The sequence below is a fragment of the Bufo bufo genome, chromosome 8 (assembly GCF_905171765.1).
Source record: "Bufo bufo chromosome 8, aBufBuf1.1, whole genome shotgun sequence".
Classification (NCBI taxonomy): Eukaryota; Metazoa; Chordata; class Amphibia; order Anura; family Bufonidae; genus Bufo; species Bufo bufo.
This window is the reverse complement of record NC_053396.1, coordinates 42622997-42633585: the sequence shown is the minus strand read 5'-3', so window position 1 is coordinate 42633585 and position 10589 is coordinate 42622997. Positions and strand designations below refer to the sequence as shown.

The window sequence follows — 10589 nt, the reverse complement described above, 5'->3', positions numbered from 1 at the left end:
GTTTTGGCTATGTTACAGATAATACAAACGGATCCGTTCTGAACGGATGCATGCGGTTGTATTGTCTGAATGGAAGCGTTTGTGCAGATCCATGACGGATTCGCACCTAACGCGAAAGTAGCCTTAGGCCTCTTTCACACTTGCGTTGTCCGGATCCGTTGTGTACTCCATTTTCCGGAGGTGCCCGCCGGATCCGTAACAATGCAAGTGAACTGAAAGCATTTAGAGACGGATCCGTCTTTAAAATGCGTTCAGTGTTACTATGGCACCCAGGACGCTATTAAAGTCCTGGTTGCCGTAGTAGTAGTGGGGAGCGGGGGAGCAGTATACTTACCGTCCGTGCGGCTCCTAGGGCGCTCCAGAATGACGTCAGAGCGCCCCATGCACATGGATGACGTGATCCATGCGCTTGGGGCGCCCTGACGTCACTCTGAAGCGCCCCAGGAGCCGCACGGACTGTAAGTATACTGCTCCCCCGCTCCCCGCTACACTTTACCATGGCAAACAGGACTTTAGCGTCCCGGCAGCCATGGTAGCCATTCAGAAAAAGCTAAACGTCGGATCCGGTAATGCGCCGAAACGACGTTTAGCTTAAGGCCGGATCCGGATTAATGCCTTTCAATGGGCATTAATTCCGGATCCGGCCTTGCGGCAAGTGTTCAGGATTTTTGGCCGGAGCAAAAAGCGCAGCATGCTGCGGTATTTTCTCCGGCCAAAAAACGTTCCGGTCCGGAACTGAAGACATCCTGATGCATCCTGAACGGATTTCTCTCCATTCAGAATGCATGGGGATAAAACTGATCAGGATTCTTCCGGCATAGAGCCCCGACGACGGAACTCTATGCCGGAACAGAACAACGCAAGTGTGAAAGAGCCCTTAATCCGTTATTTTAGTGATCCAGTTACTGTACCTCAGTATTAAAGGAAGGTGTAATATATCACCGTGTCCATCACTTTCTAGTGCACCGGCATTCAGAGTTAATCCGTTATAAAGGTGACTAAAAAAACAGTGCACTGTGTGTGTTTTTTTTTTTCGTTACGGCATTCACAGCACAGGCAATTATTTTATTTATATTGTATTAGTTCAGACTTATTCAGACATGTTGATACCTGATATGTTTATTTTTTACTTATTTATGTATTTTTATTTGTAAAATTGGGAAAGGGGGATGATTTGAACCTCTAATATTTTTCTTTTTTTTTTCTTTTTTTTTAGGGTGAATGGCATTATACCCCGCTCCCTGCTACATGCTCCCAGCATGGAGCATACCATGGCAGGCCGAGAAATCTTCAGAAGCGCCCAGGCTGCCATGGTAACCAGTGCCGGCATCAGGGGGGGGCAAACTGGGCAATTGCCCAGGGACCCCATCCCAAAAAGGGCTCCATGCTCACTCCACAGTTACCACCACACAACTGTGCCATTCAGCTGCTGGCCCAGCCGCCAGATACGGAAGAGAACTGGCAGGCCGCAGTTGAGCAGGGCACAATGATAGGTAGCAAGTGCGCAGAGTACGGCGTCAGCTTTTTCAAGTTCTCTGCTCAGCCTCAGCGTCCTCTCAGAGCAGCCAGTAGAGGCGGAGCAGAGGCACTGAGGACAGGATCACCTCAGCCTAGCCATATCCAGCGGGGACTGCACTCCTGGACACACTCACAATTTATAAACTTGAACACGAGGCTTATCATATATGTTTTGATCAAAATGCATAGGCCCACTCAACACATGCGGGTACTGCATCAAATTAGTGTAGGGACCCATTCTTAAGAGGCCACCTTGACGTGGGGAGGGGGATTTTGCCTTTTGACCAAAACATATACAAAGTGCCTCATGTTTATAAACTATGCTTAGCAGCAATAGATCAATGCAAGGCGAGTGGATGTGTGATCCATGAATCTTTCTCTCCAGTTTGTCATATCAATGGAATCAAATACAGCACATACTGTGACGAAGATCTTGAAAACTGTACTTGCTCTTCTGGTCTCATATATAGTCTACTACTTACTGATATTAGTGCAATAGCCTCATATTTGTAGCATTTCTTACTTACCCAGGATCGGATGGCCTATATTCAGTATCTACTGTATTGAAAAATAAAGTTCTTGCTACCTATTTTGAGCTCTATCATGTATACCAGGGGTAGGTAACTCCCAGCACTCCAGTTGTTGTGAACCTATAAAGGTTGCTGGTCCCTGATGTAGACACTAGCAGTAATACACAGACAGTATAATAAAAGTTTGACTATGTAACAGTCATTACTGTAAATGGAAAAAAAGAATTTCTGAAACAGATTATACAATAATTGTTACCAGGCCCATCTACTCCAGTAATTTTTTCATATTTTAACCTCAATAGCAAATTTTCCACTGTGGAATATAAACATTTTTAAATTATTATTATAATCACCAAAGTTTGCATTGACCCAGAAGCTTCAAATATGCAACTGTATAACAGTCTGGTAAGGATGGAGAAGAAGATGTGGTGCAGAAGGAAAATGATATCTACTGCATGTGGTTGGGCTATATGACTAGTGTTGAGCAACTAGGCTACTTTCACACTGGCGTTTCTGGGTCCGCTTGTGAGATCCGTTTCAGGGGTTTCACAAGCGGCCCAAAATGGATCAGTTCAGCCCCAATGCATTCTGAATAGATAGGGATCCGTTCATAATGCATCAGTTTGGCTGTGTTTGGTCTTCGTTGCGCTTTTGAGGCGGACACCAAAATGCAGCTTGCAGCGTTTTTGGTGTCCGCCTGACGATGCGGAACCAAACGGATCCATCCTGACTTACAATGTAAGGCTAAGTTCACACGAACGTGTGTGATCCGTGGCCGTATTGCGGCTCGCAAATCGCGGGCCGCAATACACGGCCACAGTTCCATGTGCATTCCACATCACGGATGCGGACCCATTCACTTCAATGGGTCCGAAAATCCGGAATCGCGTAATGGCCGTTATTCCTCCCGTGGGGTTACGTCCCGTACTTTCGTTCCGCAAAAAGATAGAACATGTCCTATCTTTTAGCGGAACGGGCGGATCGCGGACCCATTAAAGTGAATGGGTCCGCAATCCGATGCGGCTGACCTACGGCCGGTGATCGTTCATTGCGGCCCGGTATTTGCGGGCCACAGCACGGGCACGGGTCACACACGTTCGTGTGAACTCTGCCTAAGTCAATGGGGACGGATCTGTTTTCACTGACACAATATGGTGCAATTGAAAACGGATCCGTCCCCCATTGACTTTCAATGTAAGTCAGGACGGATCCGTTTTGACTTAGACTTTTTTTTGAAAGAATAATGCAGACGGATCCGTTCTGAAGGGATACAAGCGTTTGCATTATCGGTGCAGATCCGTCTTTGCAGATACAAGACGGATCCACACCAAACACAGGTGTGAAAGTAGCCTAAGTTGATTTCGATCCGAATTTCAGGAAAAAATTAAATTCACTGCAAAGCTGAATTTCCTCTGCTTCATTGTAACGGATTGATTTTCCACAAAATGGAGGTAAAATAAAAAAAAAAATGATACTTACCTCCATTTGAGTGCGAAGAGGCCGTCGTGGCCATCTTGCTTGAAGATTCCGCTTGAAATATCATGCGTGGTGACTAGAGTTGAGCAGACACCTGGATGTTCGGGTTCGGCAGGTTCGGCCGAACTTGAAAAAAAAATTTGGGTTCGGGACCCGAACTTGACCCCGAACCCAAACCCCATTGAAGTCAATGGGGATCCGAACTTTTGAGCACTAAAATGGCTGTAAAAATGTCATGGAAAGAGCTAGAGGGCTGCAAACGGCAGTAAAATGTGCTTAAGAGCATGGCAAGTGCTCTGCAAACAAATGTGGATAGGGAAATTAATAAAAAAAACATAAAAGACCTTACAAAAATAAAAATTAGGAATGATGTAGGAGGAAGAGGTTGAGGAGGCGGTGAATGGGTGGATGTGGCCGTGTAGGCTCATGTGGCGGTCTAGGTGGAAGCGGCGGTGAAGGAGGAAAAGGTAGCCAACACAGATGTGTGTTATTTAGCATTTTTACATAGGGGTATCCCCCAAAATATTGGGACATATAAAAAAAAAAAAGGAATAAGTGCACTTGAGTACAAGGATGGATGGTTGAGGCTGTTAGAACTGTCTATTCTGCACAAGGTACAGACAAGTCCTGAGGGATCCAAGCCTGGTTCATTTTAATGAACGTGAGCTTGTCCACGTTGGCTGTAGACAGGCGGCTGCGTCTGTCTGTAATGACACCTCCTGCCGTGCTGAACACACGTTTAGAGAGTACACTGGCTGCAGGGCAGGGCAGCACCTCCAAGGCATACAGGGCAAGCTCTGGCCATGTGGACAATTTGGAGACCCAGAAGTTGAATGGGGCAGAACCATCAGTCAGTACGTGTAGGCGTGTGCACAGGTACTGTTCCACCATGTTGTTCAAATGCTGCCTCCTGCTAACGCACTCCATATCAGCAGTTGGGGCCTTTTGTTGCGGCGAGGTGACAAAGCTTTTCCACATGTCGGCCATGCTAACCCTGCCTTCTGAGGTGCTGGCGCTGACACAGCTGCTTTGGCGACCTCTTCCTCCTCCCCTGCCTTCGCCTTGTGCTTCCACTTGTCCCCCGGCGTCAGTCGGGAATGCTCTCAGGAGCGCGTCTACCAGTGTGCGCCTGTAGTTGCGCATCTTCCGATCACGTTCCAGTGAGGGAATTAAGGACGGCACATTGTCTTTGTAACGGGGATCCAGCAGGGTGGCTACCCAGTAGTCAGCACACGTTAAAATGTGGGCAACTCTGCTGTCGTTGTGCAGGCACTGCAGCATGTAGTCGCTCATGTGTGCCAGGCTGCCCAGAGGTAAGGACAAGCTGTCCTCTGTGGGAGGCATATCGTCTGTGTCCTCCGTATCCCCCCAGCCACGCACCAGTGATGGGCCCGAGCTGCGTTGGATGCCACCCCACTGTGAACATGCTTCATTCCCATCCTCCTCCTCATCCTCCTCCTCATCCTCCTCATCCTCCAGTAGTGGGCCCTGGCTGGCCAACTTTGTACCTGGCCTCTGCTGTTGCAAAAATCCTCTTTCTGAGCCACTTCTATAAGACTGGCCTGAAAGTGTTAGAGATGACCCCTCTTCCTCCTCCTCGTCCTGGGCCACATCCTCTTCCATCATCGCCCTAAGTGTTTTCTCAAGGAGACATAGAAGTGGTATTGTAATGCTGATAACTGCGTCATCACCACTGGCCATGTTGGTGGAGTACTCGAAACAGCGCAACAGGGCACACAGGTCTCGCATGGAGGCCCAGTCATTGGTGGTGAAGTGGTGCTGTTCTGCAGTGCGACTCACCCGTGCGTGCTGCAGCTAAAACTCCACTATGGCCTGCTGCAGCTCGCACAGTCTCTCCAGCATGTGCAAGGTGGCGTTCCACCTGGTGGGCACGTCGCATATGAGGCGGTGAGCGGGAAGGCCGAAGTTACGCTGTAGAGCAGACAGCCGAGCGGCGGCAGGATGAGAACGCCGGAAGTGCGCACAGACGGCCCGCACTTTACGCAGCAGCTCTGACATGTCGGGGTAGTTGTGAATGAATTTCTGCACCACCAAATTCAGCACATGCGCCAGGCAAGGGATGTGCGTCAAACCGGCTAGTCCCAGAGCTGCAACGAGATTTCGCCCATTATCACACACCACCAGGCCGGGCTTGAGGATCACTGGCAGCAACCACATGTCGGTCTGTTGTTCTATACCCCGCAACAACTCCTGCGCGGTGTGGGGCCTGTCCCCCAAACACATCAGTTTCAGAACGGCCTGCTGAAGTTTACCCCTGGCTGTGCTGAAGTTGGTGGTGAAGGTCTGTCGCTGACCGGATGAGGAGGTGGTAGAAGAGGAGGAGGAAGCCGAGTAGGAAGAGGAGGCAACAGGAGGCAAAGAATGATGCCCTGCGATCCTTGGCGGTGGAAGGACGTGTGCCAAACAGCTCTCCGCCTGGGGCCCAGCCGCCACTACATTTACCCAGTGTGCAGTTAGGGAGATATAGCGTCCCTGGCCGTGCTTACTGGTCCACGTATCTGTGGTTAGGTGGACCTTGCCACAGATGGCGTTGCGCAGTGCACACTTGATTTTATCCGATACTTGGTTGTGCAGGGAGGGCACGGCTCTCCTGGAGAAGTAGTGGCGGCTGGGAACGACGTACTGTGGGACAGCAAGCGACATGAGCTGTTAGAAGCTGTCCGTCTCCACCAGCCTGAATGACAGCATTTCAAAGGCCAGTAGTTTAGAAATGCTGTAGTTTAGAAATGCTGGCATTCAGGGCCAGGGATCGAGGGTGGCTAGGTGGGAATTTATGCTTTCTATCAAAGGTTTGTGAGATGGAGAGCTGAACGCTTCCGTGTGACATGGTGGAGATGCTTGGTGATGGAGGTGGTGTTGTTGGTGGCACATCCTCTTTTTGCTGGACGGCAGGTGCCAACGTTCCTCCAGAGGCGGAGGAAGAGGCCGAGGCAGCAGCAGAAGAGGGAGCAGGAGGGGCCTGAGCCCTTTCTTGGTTTTGAAGGTGCTTACTCCACTGCAGCCCGTGTCTCGCATGTAGATGCCTGGTCATGCAGGTTGTGCTAAGGTTCAGAACGTTAATTCCTCTCTTCAGGCTCTGATGGCACAGCGTGCAAACCACTCGGGTCTTGTCGTCAGCACATTGTGTGAAGAAGTGCCATGCCAGGGAACTCCTTGAAGCTGCCTTTGGTGTGCTCGGTCCCTGGTGACGGTGGCCAGTAGCAGGGGAACTGTTTTGGCGACGGCTGCTCTGCTTTTGCACCCTGCTCCCTCTTTTGCTACGCTGTTGGCTCGGTCTCACCACTGCCTCTTCCTCCGAACTCTGAAAGTCAGTGGCACAACCTTCATTCCATGTGGGGTCTAGGACCTCATCGTCCCCTGCATCGTCTTCCACCCAGTCTTCCTCCCTGACCTCCTTTTCGGTCTGCACACTGCAGAAAGATGCAGCAGTTGGCACCTGTGTTTCGTCATCATCAGAGACGTGCTGAGGTGGTATTCCCATGTCCTCATCAGGAAACATAAGTGGTTGTGCGTCAGTGCATTCTATGTCTTCCACCCCTGGGGAAGGGCTAGGTGGATGCCCTTGGGAAACCCTGCCAGCAGAGTCTTCAAACAGCATAAGAGACTGCTGCATGACTTGAGGCTCAGACAGGTTCCCCGATATGCACAGGGGTGATGTGACAGACTGATGGGCATGGGTTTCAGGCGCCACCTGTGCGCTTTCCGCAGAAGACTGGGTGGGAGATAATGTGAACGTGCTGGATCCACTGTCAGCCACCCAATTGACTAGCGCCTGTACTTGCTCAGGCCTTACCATCCTTAGAACGGCATTAGGCCCGACCAAATATCGCTGTAGATTCTGGCGGCTACTGGGACCTGAGGTAGTAGGTTCAGTAGGACGTGTAGCTGTGGCAGAACGGCCACGTCCTCTCCCTGCGTCAGAGGCTCCACCAACACCACCACCACGACAGCGTCCCTTATTAGATGTTTGCCTCATAGTTAGCGTTCACAAAGCAAAGTAAAAAGTGGTTAAGTCTGTTAAAAATAATTAACCGCCAATAAAAACCTTGATGTAGGGTATTGCACTCAAATTTTTTTCTAACTCTATATGACAGCGGTATTTGTGGCCTAAATTTCACAGTAATTTATGCACGTCTAATCCCAGATGTGCACTATATCAGAGGGTTTTTTCACCCCAGTAAGCACAAAGCCGTATTTCTGGCCTAAATGTGACAGTCACTTATGCACGTCTAATCCTAGATGTGCAATATATCAGAGGGTATTTTCACCCCAGTAACCAAAAAGACATATTTCTGGCCTAAATGTGACAGTCACTTATGCACGTCTAATCCCAGATGTGCAGTATATTAGAGGGTTTTTCACCCCAGTAAGCACAAAGCCGTATTTGTGGCCTAAATGTGACACTCACTTATGCACGACTAATCCCAGATGTGCAGTATATCCAAGGATTTTTTCACCCCAGTAAGCACAAAGCTGTATTTCTGGCCAAAATGTGACAGTCACTTATGCACATCTAATCCCAGATGTGCAGTATATTAGAGGTTTTTTTTACCCCAGTAAGCACAAAGCCATATTTGTGGCCTAAATATGACACTCACTTATGCACGTCTAATCCCAGATGTGCAGTATATCAGAGGGATTTTTCACCCCATTAACCAAAAATCCGTATTTCTGGCCTAAATGTGACACTCACTTATGCACGTCTAATCCTAGATGTGCACTATATGAAACAGATGGTTTTTTTTTCACCCCAGTATGCCCCAGTATGAGAAAGCCGTATTTGTGGCCTAAATTTCACAGTCACTTATGCACGTCTAATCCCAGATGTGCAGTATATCAGAGGGTTTTTTCACCCCAGTAAGCAAACAGCTGTATTTCTGGCCTAAATGTGACACTCACTTATGCACGTCTAATCCTAGATGTGCACTATATGAAAAAAAGTATATTTTTTAACCCCAGTAAGCAAAAAGGCGTATTTCTGGACTTGCAGACATGCAGATATCATGTGCTGGTGCACTATCGTTGCATAAAATGGCTGCCGATTATGTATTGATATTGACAAACTGAAGTAAAAAAAGTTAGTTTTCAGCAGTAGTTGGCTCAGGGCAGGCTTAAAAAAATTGCGCACTGCACCCACAAAACACATTTCCTGTAGATCTCTGAGTAAAAAAGCAGTTCTTCATAAGATTTCTCCCTGATCTCTCCCTCACAGCAGCTGCAGCATCTCCCTACACTAATCCGAGCAGAGTGACGAGCGGCGCTACGTGACTCCAGCTTAAATAGCGGCTGGGTCACATGCTGCAGTTGGCCAATCACAGCCATGCCAATAGTAGGCATGGCTGTGATGGCCTTTTGGGCAAGTAGTATGGTTCTGGTTCGGGTCCGGGTGCCGAAAAACCTAAAGTTCGGTACGAACCCGAACTTTACAGTTCGGGTTCGCTCAATTCTAGTGGTGACATATGACGTCACCATGCCGGCCGACATTTCACAAGATTTCACGCTGGATCTTCAAACAAGATGGCCACGGCGGCCTCTTCTCGCTCAAATGGATGAAATAAGTATGATTTAATTATTTTATTTTAATTTATTTATGAGCAACCCCTAAAATGCTTTAATATTTATCTCAGATGCCGCAATCAGCGATGAATGCGGCATCTGAGAGGTTCCATGACGGGGGCGGCACAATCGCAGTTCCCTGTCATTGCACCTGCTACTTACGAAGTAAGTCACGTAGCAAATTTTTTGTAAAATTCTGCGAAACAGCCAAATAGAATTTTTAAGAACTTCACTCATCTCTATATATGACTATAGTAAACCATGACAGGTTCCCCACAGATATTCCAATCAAAATTAACCACAGCACTCGTGTAGAGGGCTTTCGTGGGTGCCCGTCTCCAATTGATTCCTTCCACCCCAGGAGTCTTGTATACAATTTTTCCACAAAAGATGGCGGAGACAGCACACCAAATTAAGTTGCTATTGAAGTTTTATTCGTGCAGTAGTACACACATTACATTTACGGCTAGTGCAACGTTTCGGGTCCTAATGCGGTACCCTTTGTCAAGCTATAAATGTAAAAAATAATAATATTATAAATAAATATCGCAATACATAATTATCTCATATTCCGAAAAATTCATCATGAGGATAGCACACAAGGTACTAGGGTAAATAAGCAAGAAAGTATATGCACAGGACAAAAAATAGATAGACAAAAAGGGGTCTAAATCAGATCAGATAAATCAAGTCAGAGTACATCGAATGAAAGAGGCACAAGAAACGCAATAGATAGATGTAAGTGTCCTATAGGGTCCGCCAGTTAAATCTTAAACTTAGAGGTGACCAATAATAGCTAACAAGACTTCAGAAATAGAAGGACAGCAACACATAAGGCATAGTAAATACATACTGTGAACTAGTTATGAAAGTAAAACAACAGATGACATGTGCACTGATAACCATATACAGTGTAAGATGCCAAATGTAAAGGATATACCTTAAACCTGGCTTGTGACAGGTATGGTGTGGTGCGGTTTGGACGCTGTATGATCGCAATTTATAGTGCGCGCTACCTGAGCTACATGGGCATGACAGAGCCCTGGAGTGGTGCGCTATTGGCTGGATGGGTTGCGTCAAAGAGGCGCGTCCAATGAATAAGGACCCAGAAAGTGAAAGAGGCGTGGGCCTACCGTGTAGATAGACGCGCCAGTGCGCCTATGTCATCAAAGGAGCGCATTATGACGACGTGCCTAAATCATGTGACGGCTACGTCGCTGCTGGGTGTAATAGAGAGAGCGCATGCGTAATAAGGGGAAAGCGCATCTAAGCGCCATATTGAAAAAAGGCGCGGCAAGAGGGCAACTGGTTATTCAAATGTATTTGAAACCACGTAGGTACAACTACCACTATGCCCAACTCTGGATTGCCGTGCTTAAGTCATAAAACAACTACATCTCAGCTGGATTTAATGGAGGGCACATTACATTTACGGCTAGTGCATGCATGCGCATTGAGCAGAAAGTGTACTGAAGCGCCATATTGGAA

The 10589-nt window shown here is 47.9% G+C and overlaps 1 long non-coding RNA gene across 1 annotated transcript; it reads right to left on the bottom strand.

Moving 5' to 3' along the window:
• Positions 1 to 9483: 9483 nt before the first annotated feature.
• LOC120977995 lies at positions 9484 to 10078 on the bottom strand. The gene is made up of 2 exons (XR_005774027.1): positions 10042 to 10078; positions 9484 to 9610 (listed from the first exon to the last, which is right to left on the bottom strand). It is a non-coding gene; the product is annotated as an uncharacterized LOC120977995 (long non-coding RNA).
• Positions 10079 to 10589: the final 511 nt, after the last annotated feature.